The sequence below is a fragment of the Mustela nivalis genome (genome assembly GCF_964662115.1).
Source record: "Mustela nivalis genome assembly, chromosome: 18".
NCBI lineage: Eukaryota > Metazoa > Chordata > Mammalia > Carnivora > Mustelidae > Mustela > Mustela nivalis.
The window spans coordinates 21,423,113-21,442,332 of record NC_139037.1 but is presented as its reverse complement, the minus strand read 5'-3'; the positions used below and the strand labels follow the sequence as shown (position 1 = coordinate 21,442,332).

At 36.3% G+C, this 19,220-nt stretch overlaps 1 long non-coding RNA gene across 1 annotated transcript in view; it reads right to left on the bottom strand.

Annotated features, from left to right (window-relative positions):
• LOC309852262 overlaps positions 1-4,560 on the bottom strand; it is a 100,425-nt gene extending 95,865 nt beyond the window's left edge. Inside the window, exon 1 of the long non-coding RNA XR_014305142.1 lies at positions 4,484-4,560. This is a non-coding gene — a long non-coding RNA (uncharacterized lncRNA). The remainder of the gene's footprint in view (positions 1-4,483) is intronic.
• Positions 4,561-19,220: the final 14,660 nt, after the last annotated feature.

The window sequence follows — 19,220 nt, the reverse complement described above, 5'->3', positions numbered from 1 at the left end:
TTAATTAGAAGATCTGAAGAACCATTTTGTTAAAATATAGACCCTTAAGTTTATGAGGATCCACATTTTGATCTAGGTTTTCTTTACATGAAAACATGCTATAGAAGAACATTTGCACAGTAAGCCTCTTGTTGGATTAAATTGGGGACCTATTATATTAGCAAACTCACAGGTGTGAGGCTGTGTGGGTGCAGGAGAGCTGAAAATTAGAAACTTGAGTGGATTTCAATACCTAATTCCACACCAAACATAGGCAAATTAGAGCTGGGAAAAAGAAAAAAAAAACAAAACAAGTTGAAGGCAATTTAGCTTTCACTCTTTTTCATTTCAGCAGTCCCTGTTTTGAAATATGTCCAACTGTAAATCCTTGGGATTTAAAGAACTAAGCTTTTCAAAAGAAACTTGTAAGAAATCTGTGATAATAAATATCTTTCATGGACCTTCTCTTCTCTGTTCCTCCTTGCATTGCCACGGAAAAGGTCCCCATTATATCTCAGTGGAACAATAAAGTAGCTTAGTAACAATGACATTCTCAATCTTCCAAATCCCCATATTTAACTACCAGATCTCCAACAGGGCGATCTTTCTACACTGTTGATTTGATGGCGTCACTTGCATAAAATCTCCCAAGGTGCTGCACTGATTCAAGAAACAGAGTCCGAAATGGTAGCACTCATTTGCGATCTCACTTCATGCCTAGATCATGGATCTTAACTCCAACATGAATGCCAGGCATGCTGAAGACCCCAATTATTATTTTTTTAAATGATTTTATTTATTTATGTGACGGGGGAGGTGGGATGGTAGAAGCGAAGGGAAAGGGACAAGCGGACTCCACGCTGAGCAGAGAGCCTGGCATGGAGCTCCATTTCACAACCCTGAGATCACAACCTAAGCTGAAATCAAGAGTTGGCTATTTAACCAGATGAGTCACTCTGCTACTCCTGATGTCCCCAATTCTAGCAACTCATTTATGTGACTTTACACCACACATTTTGTCCTACTAAACTTTGACTTGTGATAATCCCCAGGATAATTTAGTTCAGCCATTATCTGCTCAATGGAACAGTGTTCTCGACTCTTCATGAGTTTAGATGGCCCCTGTTCTGGATTTCTCAGAAACCTGAACCTTCTATCATCACAGCAGCACAGCACAGAAATGAGATGTGGGGCTTAACCCTAAAAGTCTTAAAAACCACAAAATTTATGATTCTTACTTGCAATTATCCTTAGAATTCATCCTTAGTTATTCATCAAAGTTCATCAAAGGCAGAGAATACGATTAACCTTATATTCCCTTACTTTAATCTCAGTAATTACTTGTTGAATGTGCTTATGAACACGCCTGTATAACTCTATTTACCTAAACATTAATAATCGTGAAACAATTGAGATGATTTTCTATAGGGTAAAACTTATTAATAAATAATTTGATCTGTGATTATTATTGTTTAAAAATCAAGTTCTAGAGATACAAATTCAAAGGGGAAAATATGACTCAGGTAAATATTGAAATCACGATGGATGGAAGATACCTTAGTTCCAAAGAAATATTATTTAAAAATTGTAGAATTAGTAATGTGTTGTTTAATTATTTTGAAATTATTTATTTTGAAAATTAAATTATAATTTATATAATTTTATTTTATTGGCATAATTTGGACTACAAAATATATTTTTCTTCTTGCATCCAGATTCACTTGTTAGAATATCCAATTGATCTGGGTAGCCAAAATCATTCAGAGTATTGCTATTGTCATTTCAAAACGTATTAAAGAAATAGAGCCAACATCTCATCTGTTAAAACAGTCCTGTTTCAAATACATCTCAGTAATACACAGAGTCAATCTTTCTACTGAAGAACAGGAAACCCCGTCACTGGACAACAATTAAGCATGTGATGCAAAACTTGGGCTTGTAAATACCTCCTCTCTGTTGGATTTGAAAAGAAGGCAGTGTTGATAATCCCTTCATGCACATTTTAAAAAGGAACTATGACTTCAATTTCACAACATGGTATATTTTATATTCTTTAGGCTCCTGTTGGCTGTGAATCTGAAATTTATGCTAATTGACATTATTGGTTGTTTCTCCCATCTCCCTACCTCAGCCCTAACTTCAACTGTCAAATTTCTCAGTCTTTATCCCCTTTTCCTAGCCTTTCCCAGGCTACCCTTCTGTCTGAAGTACCCTTTCTCTCCGAGCTTCCTGACCAATACCTATTGCATTTATAAAAAAGCAATTTGGCAATATGTATTAAGACATTAAATATGTTCATATATATCTTTGCATATTCATTCTACTGTAATAATATGGATACAAAAAACCTTATAAGTAACAGAGATGTTTAGGGTAGAGTTAAAACACATTTTACTTTATAAATTCAAAATAGCAAAAAGATAAGGTAAATTAAAAATTTATTAATCCTCAGTATAGAAAACTAAAAAGTCATGAAAAATCTATTATAAAATAGCCAAATGCTAAGTTGGCAAAAAGAAGACAAGAGATGTGACAGTATATTAATTTAAAAAATAACAGAATGCATAAGTATACAAAAATAAAAAAAGAAAGAAAAATCATAAAAAAAATGTTGAGAATTCTCACATGGTTACTTATGGATCTTTTGACAATGAGTGATAATACTTTCCTTCTAGAATCTGTCCCCAATTTTCTTTTTTTTTTTTTTTTTTGAGATTTTATTTATTTATTTGGCACAGAGAGAGAAAGACAGCAAGAACAGGAACACAAGTAGGGGGAGTGGGAGAAGGAGAAGCAGGACCCTGGGATCATGACCTGAGCCCAAGGCAGACACTTAATGACTGAGCCTCCCCTGCCCCCAATTTTCTATATTGAACAGTTGTTACCTTTATAATGACCAAAAGGAAACAAAGAAAATACTATAATGAAATTAAGATACAAAGCAATAGGGCTTTAAAAAATTGTGTAGGGTCAGAATATCAAATTAACATCCAACTTGGATTTTGTGACCTAGTCCCAAGAAGTTATTTACTTATCTGTGCAACATATTTGTATCTATCTCCAATCACCCTCCCCATACCTGCCTTTCTGGACCCTTTATTAGTCACTGGCCAGGTCATTTTTTAAAATGTTATTTTTTTTCCTCTGACGGATGAATGAATGTGCTTATTAATAGTTCTTTGGGCACATGTGGGATATGGCATATCCTACTGGAAAGTGTCTAAACTATTGGAAGCCAGCACCAGAATTAAAATATCTTTGACATCTATTAAGGTGTCTGGATACAACTTGTTTCATCTCACTGAGCTGGAAGTTTGTCCAGTAAAAATGGGGGTAATGCATCATACTTTCTAGTGTTACAAGGAACACGGGTTTAAAAAAATTTAAAAAGTGGGGGCACCTGGGTAGCTCAGTTGGTAAGTGGCCAATTCTTGATTCTGGCTCAGGTTTTGATCTCAAGGTCCTGGGATGGAGTCCTACAGGAGGCTCTACCTCTCAGCACGGAGTCTGCTCAGGATTGTCTCATGCCTCTCCCTCTGTCCCTTCCCCTACTCATGCCCTCTCTCTCTCTCTCTCTAAAATAAATCTTTAAAAAAAATTTTTTTAAAAAATGAACACAAGTCAAAGTCTCTAGCATAAAGGAGATCTTTCATTAATCAATGAAAGTTCTGTCCCCTTGCTTATTGGGTCCAGTGTATGTTTAGGGTCCAGTGTGTATTTTCCATTAGCAGGTAGAGAACAGGTGTGAAATAGGAGCAGCTCCACCAAACTGCAGATTCTGATTCTTGAGGGACTTTTGGGATTACTCTTGTTCCTTTATTTTATTGTATGCACCCAGAATCTCACAAACTAAGAAAAGAATTGCACATCAGTAAAAGCTGAAAATGCAATGATACAGTTACAAATACTTTGTCAGCATAGATCAGAGAACTTGAAATAATATTATATTAATCTTTTATTTTGATCCTCATAGAAATCTTATATGGAAAGCAAAAAGGACTTAAATTCCCATTTTATCAACGGGAACACTGATTCTATTTGCCTTTCTAGGGGCTCACAAACCAGCCATGGTGGTAATAATGCTCTATCCATAATAGTAATAATTATAGTAGTAACTGATAGCGATAGCAGTGATGATAACCAGAGATAGGTGTTTTCTATTTGTTCATCTCTGCTCATTGTTTAATATGTACTGACTCATTTAAAACAACAACTAAATTATGTACCAGTATTATTCCCGTTGGGCCAGTGACTCACCTAAAGCACAGAAAGCTTGAGTCAAGTACTCAAGGCTGCCTAGCTAATAAGTAATGACACCAGATTCAAACCAAGTGTTTTGATCCTAAAACTTCTGCTGTGGTACCTCTCCAGACATGACAGTATTAGAATAAACTTCAATCTAAGACACAACGGAATGTCAAGATGAAATAAAACTGCAAGGAAAATAGCTTAATGGATATCAAGGGAGCCAGACTACACAGGTGTGAAATCCAGGGTTACTTACTGTGTGACCATAAACAAGTGGGACTGTTTGCTGGAACTTCAGTCTCTTCCTTGGTGACATGGAGACGACAGTAGCACCTATGGTATAATGATGATATGTACCACATTAAGAGCTGACATACATTAAAATGGCCAATGTATGGGGCGCCTGGGTGGCTCAGTGGGATAAAGCCTCTCTGCCTTTGGCTCAGGTCGTGATCCCAGGGTCTTGGGATCGAGTCCCGCGTCAGGTTCTCTGCTCAGCGGGGAGCCTGCTTCCTCCTCTCTCTCTGCCTGCCGCTCTGCCTACTTGTGATCTCTGTCTGTCAAATAAATAAATGAAATCGTTTTAAAAATAAATAAATAAATAAAATGATCAATGTATTCCATCAAATGTTATCATGGCATGTTTAATACATATAATTAACCCCAGGCTGAAAGTAATGTGGTTATTGTTTTGTATTGTTTTCTGTTCTTATCACAGCATGCAGACAGCAGTAAGTATAAAGTAAATGGGTGTCAAAATTTCTTTAATTGGAGAAGAAACTGATCTAGGAATGGTAGCAGATTTTATTGTTATTGTCGAGGAATGTTCAGGTAAGGCTGTAAGTAGACGCATGAAGGAAAGCAATCCAGTGGTGTCCTCTGAAGAAGAGAAGTCTCTAAGTCCTCTCTGTGTAGCAGAACAGGCCAGTAAGTTTGGGATCCTGTGGCTTGCTCCTATGGCATTTCTGCATAGCGACTGTTACAGTTTATTGTAATTGTTCATTTGTCATCTCCTTCACTAGGCGCTGCATGTAGTTATTAGTTAGCTTGCCTGGAAGCAAGCAGACCCTTCAAAAGAATTTACCGAATAGATAAAAGAAATGCACCTCAATGGATCAGTACAACGTAGCACGGTGGTACTGAGACTTTATACTGACTATATTGCAACAGGAGCTATGGAAGCTTATGGAAAGTCTGCCCAACACAGCACCAGGTATACTTATCAGAGACTTCCCGGAGAAAGTGAATTTAAGTTGGATTCTGAAAAAAAAAAAAAAAAGAGAGAGGTGTGGAGACTTCGGTAGGCAGAGAAGAAAACTGTAACTCTGTGGAGGGTGGAAGATGGAGAGTGCTCATGTCAGCCTGCATGTCTCTGTGGCTTTAGTGTGGAGTCCACAACAGGAGGGCACCCAGAGGCAGGATATGCGGCTGAGGGGGGACTGCAGGCACAGGCCAGACCAGGAAGAACCAGAGATTCTGAAACTCAACTAAACTAAAGAAAGCATACCTCCTGCTTCAGAAAGCTTGTTTAAAAAAGCCCCCCTCGGGGCACCTGGGTGGCTCAGTGGGTTAAGCCGCTGCCTTCGGCTCGGGTCATGATCTCAGGGTCCTGGGATTGAGTCCCACATCGGGCTCTCTGCTCAGCGGGGAGCCTGCTTCCCCCTCTCTCTCTGCCTGCCTCTCTGCCTACTTGTGATCTCTGTCTGTCAAATAAATAAATAAAATCTTAAAAAAAAAGTAAAAAAATAAAAAATAAAAAGCCCACCTCTGAGCCCTTCCTTCACAAAAGAAATGGCCAGGGAAGTTACCTCTTTGTTGTTGTTGTTGTTGTTGTTACAAATTGATCGGGTTATTCTGATTCATGGATCCTGTTGGGAAGGTACTGCATGATGAGATTTGTTTTAAACTCTGCTACTAATATTAGCTTGTTATATGCCCTTTGGATATTTTGAAAATATGTCTTTCTGTGCACATACTCACAATTAATCCTTTTGTCAACCTAATAAAATAAGGTGCATTTTCAAAATATTTTCTAAACACTACACACTAGATTCCTTTTACAATTTTCTTTCCCTTTATAGAATTTCTCCAATACAGATGATTCTTTTTCTTACCAAGTTTCCCATAAGGAAAAGCTTGACTCTTTTTTTTTTTCTTTTCCCCTTTTCTCAGCCCTTTGACTTATCTAAGCTTTTAAGTTTCAATCGAACTGGGCTCAAATGCTATCTCTGCAAATAGCCTGACCTTGCCAATCACTCTTCCTCCTTTTGGATAACATGTGGCACCTTCTCACACCTCCTCACTGGCTGCCTTTGACAATCTCACCAGGGGTTTCCCCTGACTTTGTTCCTCAACCCAGAAACTTCCCCATTCTGCGCTTCTTGCATTTCCCAGGGTGAAAAGCACTCTGTGTACCTGACTATATTAAGAATGAAATGATCTCTACTTGAAGAGACACATCAATGGCATGACATTAAAATGAATACAGATGGTGGAGGTGAGGCTTCAAAGATACAGTCCAGTTGGCATACCTACTTGACAATGTAGGGTACTGAATCAAAACAAGGTTTAAAAACCCGCACTTCTATTCTGGGAGCTGGAAGTGCTCTTTACAGGCATGTTAATGTATGCCCCTTATTTAAACAAACAATTCTCCTTCGGGGGCACACATGGAGTTTGGTACATTTATACTCCTTCTAAGGGAGATTATATTTGTGTAGACCTCAGGATAGGGAAGAAGTTGGAAAAGGAATGGAATTAATATTTACCAATATCTGTCTCTCCAAAATGTAGTATTATGATCCAATGGAAGGCCCATGAAAAAGAAATATTACCTGTTTTGTTCACTGTGTTATCTCAATTTCCTGGATCAATGCCCTAGAGTGGCTTCTAATCAACATATGTTGCATAAATAAATGAAAAAAAATACATGAAAATCAAATACTTAAATTACATATTAAAAGGTTTGGTTTATATAAGATCTTCAAATGGCAGTCATGGCTTTTACTACAACTAAAACTACTTTAATATCAAAATACTACTATAATAATTATTTCTACTTGAATGATTTCTATGTACAGCTATTACTTTATTTTTTATTTGAAAGATAAATGAGAAGTAGTCCATGGTAGCTTAAATGCATTATAATAAGAAAAAAGGATGTATGTGAGAATGATCAGGTATATCAGATCAAAATTATAAAGGGCAATTTATATCAAGATCAAACTACACGGACCTTATATAGCAAGCACTTAATATTTTCTGTGTCTTATTGATGAGTGTGACACACAGAGATGCATGCACAAGAATGAGGGCTCTTCCAGCAATATGAAATCCAATGGAAGGGAGGGAGGGAGGAAGGGAGGGGAAGGAGGTAGAATAGGGCAAGAATGAAACAGAGTAAGGCAGAGATGATGAGGACTAAACAAAACTAGAGGGAGAAAAATTTTTACTATGGATTTAAATTTCTAATGTTTTTTGAAGTTAACAAAACAGATTATTAATTATACTATTTGCATCATCACTGGTACAACATACACAGAAAGAGAGTAAGATATTAATCTTAAATGGAAGCTCTATCTTCCTAGTCTATTCTAAATTCCGGTTCTAGAAGGTCACACCTGAATCAAGGTGGTCTTCACTTTTGTGTTAACAAGTCCATCACAGTTTCCTAAGGCAAAATAACCTTTCCTCTACACATAAGATTTAACAATCCCTTCACCATGACACACATGAAGAAAACAGCAACAAGTTCTGTTTGACATTCAGATGTATAGAGCAAATTAAGAATTGTAACACTTGAAACAATTTTGGAGGAGGTCAGCTTTCCAAATTCTGCTCCAGTTATGGAGCCAGTTCTACATTATCCTGAGAAGTAGAAACATGGAATGTCTCCTTGAACATTCTCAGGGCCAGAAAACTGACAACGTCCTAGAGCCGCCAATTTTTCCACTGACTATCTTTAAGTAGAACAATGACTCTTTTGGGCTGAAATATGCCTCCTCTAGAAATTCATCTGTTTTTTTCTCTTCTCTCCTATAAAAACCCACTCTCCTTATTCTCTTTCTTAAAAGTAAACATGCCCAGTTCTTTCTACACTATTTGAATGGCAGTGATTTCTGGAGCCTTGACCAATATTACTATTGGCCTTCTCTATTTGTATTCCAGGTTGTCAATATGTTAGTAAGTAAATGTAATGTGAGAACTTGGAAAGTTCCATTCTGGTCCCTTCCTAAATCCTTTGGCACAGAGAAATTGAGTTGTTGTTCTTAGAAGACAAATCTTGTCACGATACCCTCCTACTAAAACTCCAAATAGCCACATAACACATTTTAGCAAAAGGACACAAATCTCACCAACCTGAAATGACCAGAAGGCTCTGATCCACCTTTCCCTTTCTCTTAAGCTCCATTTTGCAGGACAGGTCCCACTGTTACATTATAATTTCAGTGGCCATCTCTGTGCCTCATATCTTTCAAGCTCTTCTCCAAGCCATCACATCTGTTCCCATACTGTTCCCTCTATCTCATTTATTTTGTTTGCATATTGTAAATTATCTATTTTAAAAATATTTATTTATTTTAGAAGCAGAAAGAGCATGAGCATGGGAAGGAACAGATGTAAACAGAGAGAGGGAATAAACAAGCAGACGCCCCCCAACCCCCACAACCCCACCAGGCATGGAGCCTGACCTAGGGCTTCATCCCAGGACTGAGATGGACTTCAGGCAAAATGAAGAGTTGGAAGCTTAACTGATGGAACCACCCAGGTGCCCCTTTGTCTTCTTTTAAGCCTCATCTTAAAAACAACTTCACTGACACCTCTAAACAGGCGGTTGTTGTATTGTTCTACAATGCCTCCCATTAATTCTTAGTACTTAGCAGTGCTTAAAGTATTATTCAAAGAAAGTACCCTTAGGACTTAAAGAAATGTGTGCCATCTTTCACTTAATATCCTTTTTACCTACTGGTCAGTTAGCTCTATAACGTAAGACATAAATGTATTGTGTTCCCCAGAGCATCATAGGAAGAAACACACTTCCAGAGAGATAGTAGAAATTCATACATATTTATTGAATTGAATACATCAAAGTTAATATTTTCTTCATAAAACCATATACAGATCATTACATATGAAGCACAATAGCATAATGTATAAGCCTTCAGATTGGGGGTGAAATGCTATTAACCACCTAACAGCTGGGTGTTTTGGGGAGAAATTACTTAAACTTTAAATTTTCAGTCTTCTCTTAGGTAGAACAGAGGTGATAATCATGACTCTCTCCTAGCCATAGTGTGGCAATTAAAAGAATATCCTGTAAATCTCTATGCACAGTCCATAGTACAGAGTAAGCTGTAGTTAGCTACGGTTATTTGTCTGCCACAAGTCCTACATGGACTGATAAATATTGAGTGCTTGCTAAATGGTTGCTGGGATGAGTGGATCCCAGTCACAATGTACGGATGCCCAAGGGAAAGTCTGAACAGGAAGTCCAAATATGTGTTTTACTTTCTTTTTCACCAAGAAGTATCTCTGTTGCACCTGTGCAGTAGGATGAATATCTTTGAGCCTGAATTTCCTTAAACACAATAAAAATAAGTTAGAGTAGAATCTCTCAACCGTTTCTTTCAGTACTGCAAAGTTGTGGGTCAAATATGCTTTGTAGACAAGACCTTTAAATCTGTAATATTATTTGAGGCACGTTTGGTATCTACTAGTCTCACAGTTGCCCTAAGGCTCTGTTTATGCAAGCAAATTGAAGAGGAGACAGGAGGTTATTATAGAGCAGAATCTGGGAAAAGGGGACTCATTTGACCTGAACTGTCTCCATCAACATCCATACTGTGGTGATGGCTCAACTCCTCATTTGACAGTATAGACAGAGCCTGAGGATGGTTTGAGGGCAAATACAAATTGAGATAGTGAAACTTGCAAAATACATGCTCACTGCAAACTGTTTGATGATGGGGGATTGCACGCTGGCTGAGAGCATCATGTTTTGATGTAATGTGGTTTAATTTGCTTAGCTCTACTTAGCTGGCAGTATCTGCCAATGGTTTTGATTACACAATCAAAATGGAAGTTTTCATGAAAAACATCAAATTTATGTGTGGAGTGCATGGCAATGTGAAGCTCCTCTGAGTCCCAATTTTTTCCTACATCATGATGCATCAAAATGGGAAATGATTTTATAAATTAACAAATCAGAGCTATGGAATCAAAATTCAAGGACCACTTTCTTTTATTTTTAATTTTTTTAAAAAATTTTATTAACATATAATGTATTATTAGCCCCAAGAATACAGGTCTGTGAATCTCCAGGTTTACACACTTCACAGCACTCACCATAGCACACACCCTCCCCAATGCCCATAACCCAACCACCCCCTCCCTACCTCCCTCCCCCCTCAACCTTCAGTTTGTTTGTGAGATTAAGAGTCTCTCATGGTTTGTCTCCCTCCCAATCCCATCTTGTTTCGTTTATTTTTTTCCTACCCCCATTTTGCTTCTCGAGATCATATGATAGTTGTCTTTCTCTGATTGACTTATTTCACTAAGCATAATACCCTCTAGTTGCAACCACATCGTCGCAAATGGCAGGATTTCATTTCTTTTGATGGCCACATGGTATTCCATTGTATATATATACCACATCTTCTTTATCCATTCATCTGTTGATGGACATCTAGGTTCTCTCCATAGTCTGGATATTGTGGACATTGCTGCTATAAACATTCGGGTGCACATACCCTTCGGATCACTATGTTTGTACCGTTAGGGTAAATACCCAGTAGTGCAATTGCTGAGTTATAGGGTAGCTCTATTTTCAACTTTTTGAGGAACTTCCATGCTGTTTTCCAGAGTGGTTGCACCACCTTGCATTCCCACCAACAGTGTAGGAGGGTTCCCCTTTCCCCACCCAAGGACCACTTTCTGAAGTTAGGTCTTACATAGAGTGGTTTTATAAAAGTTCTCAAATATATTCTAGTACCATTCCCTTTTCTCAAAACTCTCAAGCTGTCCTGGCCTCCCTAATAATATTCTTCAGTTACACTATCTTCCTAACCACTGTCTTTTATACGGACTCTTCTCTCTAGTTAGACTACTATCACCTCCACTTTTTTTTTTTTTTTTTTTAGTATCCTGTCAATTTCCATTTAACATTTAGGTTTTAATTAAATTCTAATTCCTCAAAATTGATTTTTTTTCCATTTTTGGGGGTCCTGATCCAGCAACCCCCTTAATATGCCATTTCAACTTGTAATCATTTCCCTCCAAAATACCACAGTTATAGTTTATAATTACATATTTACTCATTAAACATATCTTTAATTTATCCCCCCCATTAGACTAAAGATCCTGCAAACACAAAATTATTTATGCTTTGCTCAGAGCTTCATTCCCATCAAAGCACCTAAAAGGTACTTGGATACCTATGATTCCTTAAGCACGGGGTGGTTATATTATATGCAAGGCCCAAAGCAAGTTAATCAATAAAAACATTCTTTGAAAACATGTTTTCTGAATGTATTTTATTGTTGTTTTCCTAACTGAAGACAATGTTGAATGGAATAACTCCCCATGTTCTATCATGCAGAGGCTGAAGTAATTATTTTCTGATTTCTGGAGAACTATTTTGTTCTCAAATGGATCAGCTTCCTTCATTATTGTCCATTTACACCCTGTTTGTGTCTCTAAGTTACTAACAATAAATTAAGTCTGTTCATTTTCTTCTAAAAATTTTCAAAATGTAGTAATAGTATATGAGAACACATTCTAAATTGAAAATTCAGAAATGTGTTTCCTGAGCTTGGTTCTATCTCCAAAGGATAACTGATATCAGGTCAATCACTTAACATCTTCAGTGCTTATGTAAATGTGCTCTAGTCATATGCAAAACGAGAAATGATAACAGAGACACTGTTTTTATTTTGTCTTAAATTTCTCAAGTTTCAAATTGTAACTAGAGCAACCAGGCAGGAGGGAACTGGAACACACATGGTTAGTTCTTGCTGATGGTGACAGGGCCTTGGGAAGTGACAGAGGTAAAGGACCTATTGCTAGTGAGACGTTGCTCCTGGCAGTGTCAGGACTCTGGGGAAAAGGGCTGAGGTTGAATCTGATCACGGACAATATTTGAATCTGGTACAACCCAGGGCAACTGGGAGTGGGGGTGCTTTCTCACTTCTGCACACCTGTTTGTTCTCTTTGTGAGCAAATATTTGATTGGTTGGTCTGTCACTTTGATGTTTATTTAATCAGGTGTACTTAGGTAACTTAGAAAAGGCAGGTAAATCATACCCTAAAGTAATATGACAGCAAAGACAAATTACATGTCCCTGAATATTCAAAGCTTTTTTTTTTCTGATGAGGCAAGTTATATGAGAAAATGTAAATTTGTTTATTCTTTAAAAATATCAAAATGGCAGTTTATGTAAATTAAGTGAATGAGATTTCCAAATGTAAAGCCATGGGATTTTATGATTCTAACTACATTTTAATCAAGAAGAGAGATCCTTCAAACAAAAGCCCTTTAGTTAATTTAGGTGTAATAAGAAACATAAAAATATGCCAATGTTCACTGTAAATTCCACACTAATATTTACATTATGGAATAATTTGCTGCTATAACAAATAAGGAAACAGAGAGAGCAGAATGAGTCAGTATTAATACCACTTCTTTCACTGTTGCTTTTCCTGGAATTCAAGAACAAACAGAGGAGAAAGAGATGCCCCTGAAGGCATCCAGAATTTACATTCATTTATAGAAGAATTAGTTTAATAAATAAGAAAATCCTTATCTCACCTCACAGAGTTGTCTTGAAACTCTCTTGATGGAAGCAAAAAAAATAAAAAAAGGAAAGGCATTGAGAGGTTTCCTTATACAGAAAATACCGGTTTGAAAAAGGTTCACGCCTTACTCCATTTCAGTGTCCAACAAGTCCAACTGGGACTTAAATTCAAGTCTTGGTGAGTAAATGAGAAAAACAGTATACCAATGAGAAATGAGAGAGATGGTCATTGCACATGGACCTGAGAGGTACAAAAAAATATGATGGCAACTGTTGTGCTAATGTTTGCCGGAGGTGTCCTACAAGCCTGAGCAAAGTGAATTTTGTCTCTTGAAGTCTATTCCTTAATTGACACAAAATGCAAGTCCCTGGAATGAGACTTGGCTGTAACCTTAAGGGCTGTGGGTGCTTTATCTTAATGTTTTATTGATGGAATTCTGCCGTGCCCATCACTGGGACAGCATCAGGAGACTCATTAGTGAAACTTGCTCTCAGTTCCAAAGATCCTTTACCGATCCTCTTTGCTGGTTTAAAAAGCAGTAAAGAGAAAGAAAATGGTTTGAGCAGTGGCTAAAGGGTTGTTTTCTGCAGGAAGTCATGAACTGCTTTTGGCATTCCCTTTTTGTAACTAGTATTTTATTTCATTTTCTACTTTTACCTGTGGTTCCTCAGGAAGGAACTCTCCTACAAATTGAATTTCTCTGCCTTGACAGATTTTTTTTTTTTCCCCTCTTAAGTCGTGGCCAATAATGTACACAGACTCAAATGCACTGAAGACACAACTTTCTGAGTAATCTACTTTCTCATCTTAGATAAAGCAGTATTCTAACCTGCGAAAATTAGGGTTTTGCTAATAACATGTATGTTCAGTAGATATGTGTCCCTAATTTTCGTGGGCAATCTTTACCCCATGTATCTGTTTATACAGATAATTTTTTGAAAAGGATAAGTCATTGCCTAACTAAATTTTCTTTGATCACTTTTATAGGATTCTTCCTATATAATCCAAAATTAGAAAATAAAAATATTTTCATCAAGTAATTTCTAGAATTTTACTTTTTAAAAAATATTTTATTTATTTGCAAGAGAGAGAGATAGCAAGTGGGAGCACAAACAGGGTGGTGGTGGGGAATAGGAAGAAGCATGTTCCCTGCTAAGCAGTGAGCCCAATGTAGAGCTCGATCCCAGGACCCCGGGATCTAAACTAGATCTAAACATGACCTGAACTAAAGACAGAAGCTTAACTGACTGAGCCACCCAGGCACCTCTCTAGAATTTTACTTCTGAAAATTTCATGTGATAATGTTATACTTAAACACAATGCTATTATTATTTCTTATGAAGCTATTTTTTAAAGGTAACATGCACAATATGCAAAAGATATGGAGAGCTACACAATTATACCTATCTGTGGGTTAAAGCTCAAGAATTATTTCTCAAAATATTATCTCTATGCAGGCTATGTCAGCTTCAGAGGAGTGGTACTTTCTCAAAAAACATGAACTGATGCATGCTCACTAATATCATTATTCAAGCACTTATTAGCAAAAGGAGGTGGAAAACATAAATGGATAATTTATTTAAAATACGTAAGGCCTACTGGACCACTCTGTATATGAGTCTAGTGAGTGCGGTTGTATTCCCCAGATCCAGTTTCTTGCCACTGCATGATGTAGATGAACACTCTATGGTTTTGTTCTGTTTATATTTCCTAAAAGACAATGGTTAACAGTGATAATTCTGTCCATTCTGTTTCCTTATTTCAAAATCAGTGAAGCCTTTGGGCAATGTACTTACTACTTTGTTTTCATTGTCTTTGTATCTATACAATAGAAATTATAGCATTGTTTATGTCATAGTATAGGGGGAAAAATTGATAGAAAAATCATTTTTATTTCTGTGATTGATATGTAGTAAGCATTAATATATTATTCGTAGCTATGCTGGTTATTATTAATGTATATACCACCTATCATCAATGCTCACACATCTTCTCTTAAGACACTGACTATGCTTATACTTTATTTCATGATCCATCAAAATTGATTAGATTTTTCTAGTTGTTATGTATCTGTTTTTATCTGGAACCTATTATTTCAATTAGGGTACATAATTTGTATGTTTACTAAACTCCATTTCTTTATGAATCCTGCTTTTAGAATGATAATGATAGTTTGTCCCAGGACTACAGGATTATAACAGTTCCAAATGCTTATGGTAGGAGAGCATTCAGATAAAATATTTAACTTTTTGATTACAAAATTGTTTAAAACACAAAAGATCCCCACATCGGGCTCCTTGCTTGGCAGGGAGCCTGCTTCTCCCTCTGCCTCTGCCTGCCTCTCTGTCTGCCTGTGCTCACTCTCGCTCCTCTCTATCTGACAAATAAATAAAATCTTTAAAAAAAAAAAACACAAAAGATCTTTTACAACATTCTATTCAAGTAAGCCATATTTTTGTCTTTCTTTTGTATCTTCAGAATAGCCTGATTTTTTAAAAAGTATGTCTAAAATACATGAAGACAAGTGAAAATGTAAAGACACTGGTCCGAGATCTTTGCGATGCATTAAAGCTCTTCTAAGAGAAAGTTTGTTTGTTCTTTTTTCCAGGGCTGGGGGGAGCAGGGTAGAAGAGGGAGAGAGAGAATTTTAAGCAGGCTCCATGCCCAGTGCAGAGTTCAAGGCAGGGCTTAGTCTCACAATCCAAGATTGTGACATGAACCAAAATCACAAGTCAGATGCTTAACTGACTGAGCCACCCAGGTACCTCTTTAAAAGCAAAGTTTATAGAAATATAGACCTACCCCAAGAAGCAAGAAAAATACCAAACAAACAGCCTAACTTTATACCTAAAGAGCTAGAAAGAGAAGGACAAAGCCCAAAGCCAGCAGATGGAAGGAGATAATAAAAGAGCAGAAATAAATGAAATAGATACTAAAAAAGGAATAGAACAATTAAAAACAGGAACTGATTCTTTGTAAAGATCAACAAAACTGATAGATCTTTAGTCAGACTCCTCAAAAAGAAAGAGAGAAAACTCTAAAATCTGAAATGAAGGAAGAGAAACAATTAACTCTACAGAAATACAAAGATTATAAGGGAATATTATGAAAAAATATATATACGTGTGTGTGTGTGTGTGTGTGTGTGTGTATTCTCTCTCTGTCACACACACACACGTCAATATACTGAACTTGAAAGAAATGGATAAATTCCTAGAAATATACCTTCCAAAATTGAATTAGAATAAAACAAAAAATTTGAAAAGACCAATTACTAGCAGTGAAATTGAATCACTAATCAAAAAACTGTCAACAAATAGAAGTCCAGGACCAGATGGCTCCACAAGTGAATTCTACCAAGCATTAAAAAAATAGTTAAAACTCACTCTTCTTAAACTATTATAAAAAATAGAAAAAGGAAGGAAAACTTCCAAATTCATTCCATGAGGCTAGCATTACCCTGATATCAAAACCAGACAAAGATATTGCAATTACAGAGAAATAAAGGCTAATATTCCTGATGAACACAGATGTACAAATCCTCAATAAAATATTAGTAATCTGAATCCAACAATACATTTAAAAAATCATTCACCAGGTACGAGCTGGATTTATTTCAGGGATGATTTAATATTTGCAAATCAATCATGATATATTCATTAGCAAGACTATAGCATAAGGCCCATCGTAGTGCACTCGTCATTATACGCAGGAAAGTAAAAGAAGTCCTATACCTCCAAACCAGATCCTCTCTCCAGATTTATTCCCTACATCTAATGGTGCAAGAAGTAAATAATAAACTTTCCATCATCCTCAAAAAAAAAGAAAATATATATATACACATATATACATGCATATATATTCCCCTCTCCAACCCCCAGTGGAAAATGGGGAACTGTCAAAATGGGGAACTGTCAAAGGATGCAAACTTCTAGTTATAAGGTAAATAAGTTCTGGGTGTCTAATATACAGCATAGTGATTATAGCTAATGAAACTATATTATTACTTGAAAATTTCTAAAAGAATACTTTAAATGTTCTCACCACAAAAATGAAATGGTTATTATGAGACATGATGGAGGTGTTAGCTCATGCTATGGTGGTAATTATTTTGCTATATGTGTAAGTATAGCAAATTGAACTTAACAGTATTATATGCTTAACAGTTATATATCAATAAGCTGGATAAAAAGAAATTAGAAAAGTTAATCTCTGTAATTTGTAAATTACAGAACTAATCCAATGAGAGACATAAATCATGGAATAAATCAAATATTGCATTCTGGAGTTTACAAAACAGGAGTATCAACAGCAGATGAGCACTGACTTCTGCCTCATAATTTATATGTGTTTTCAAATATACTATCCAATTGCCAGACCTTACCAATATATAGTATCCCCAGTTAATTACACATAACTCATAATTGGTAAAGTTAATTTTTATGCACAAGTATTCTGATTCTATAGAAATACTTAAAAAATAAAATTCACTACAATCTTTTTTTTTTAAAGATTTTATTTATTTATTTGACAGACAGAGATCACAAGTAGGCTGAGAGACAGGCAGTGAGAGAGGAGGAAGCAGGCTCCCCGCTGAGCAGAAAGCCCGATGTGGGGCTCAATCCCAGGACCCTGGGATCATGACCTGAGCTGAAGGCAGAGGTTTTAACCCACTGAGCCACCCAGGTGCCGCAAATTCACTACAATTTTATAAGTGAATGAGTGAATAGATATAAACAGTATGAAAAGTCCTAGTACTACTTCAAGTATGAAGGAAAAGAGAAACCAACAACCACCTATGGCCTATTTTTTTTTCCAAGTAAAATATTTCTAAGATAGATATGCAAGTCAATCTGTGACTCAGGAATTCATCATACAAAACATAATCCTATCTATTTGAAGTATTTTCTCTTTACTTTCCTACCCAAAAAGTTACTCTTTTGCAGCGGCGGGGGGCGGGGGCGGGTTGCTGGCAGCCTATGCAGCTCTACTAAGTAAAGCAAATATTCCACATTCTGAGATTTTTGGAAAAAACAAGTAGCACTGCATTAGAGTATTAACAATACCAGACATGGAGAATACAGAATGTTTGAATAGAACTTAGAGGGTTTAAAAGAAGCACATTAGCAACGATTTTCATCCACTATCCTTTAACAAGAATATATCAGAAGTTATTACATCTATAGCTATATATGTATTAATAATAAAACTAAGGTTCATTGGTTTGCATATGATTCAGACATCCTCACTTAATAATCATGAGGTATTAATGAACTTCCAAGATAAATAGTGTCTCTAGTTATTGTGATATATTTCTAGGTACCTGGACTTTTACATCCAGACTATTGTGTCCTCATGAGCCTATTATCAGATGCATAAGACACAGTAAGCTGATTTGAGATAGGCTATTCCTGTCAGAGGATATATGATAGATAGATTAATGGTCTCCCAAGGATGGCCATATCCTAATCCCCAGTATATAGATATGGTTTACTTGCCTTCTATGGCAAAAGAGACTTTTCAGAACAGACTAAGGTTACAGATCTTGAGTGGGAAGATTTATGCTAATCATACCAGTCCTTAAAATTGAAAAATTATATTACAGAGATATGAGAAAGACTAGACTCATTGTTGTTGGCTTTGAAGATGAAGGAATTTGATGAACATGCCTTCTTTTATAAGAAGCAAGAAAAGCAGGGATCTGGTTCCAACAGCCCCAAGGAGCTGAATTATGCCCAACAACTCAATGTTCAGGAAAAAGATTCTCCCCCAGAGTCTTCAGAATAGACCATAGCCTGCTAATGCCTTGATTTTAGCTTGGTGACATTTGTATCAGACTTCAGATTTACAGAACTATATGTAACATATTAAATATGTGTTGTTTTAAGACAATAAAGTTGGGTAATTTCTTATGCAGCAATAGATAACATATATATATATATATATATATATATATATATATATATATATATATATAATTTGTCTTTTTCAGAGTGGAACTTGCACTGTTTTCTGAATATCCCATGGTAAAGAATTTTAATATAGGTCTACAGTAAAAGTATAGTCATGAAATATTATCTCTCTATATACGAATTAGTAAGATTGATAGAGTTGAAGTAGAGTGTCAAGGACTAGGCTGAGTCTTCTTTTGTTCTTTTGCTGTTCTGTGTAGCTGATGGACCAACTATTAAAATATTTTT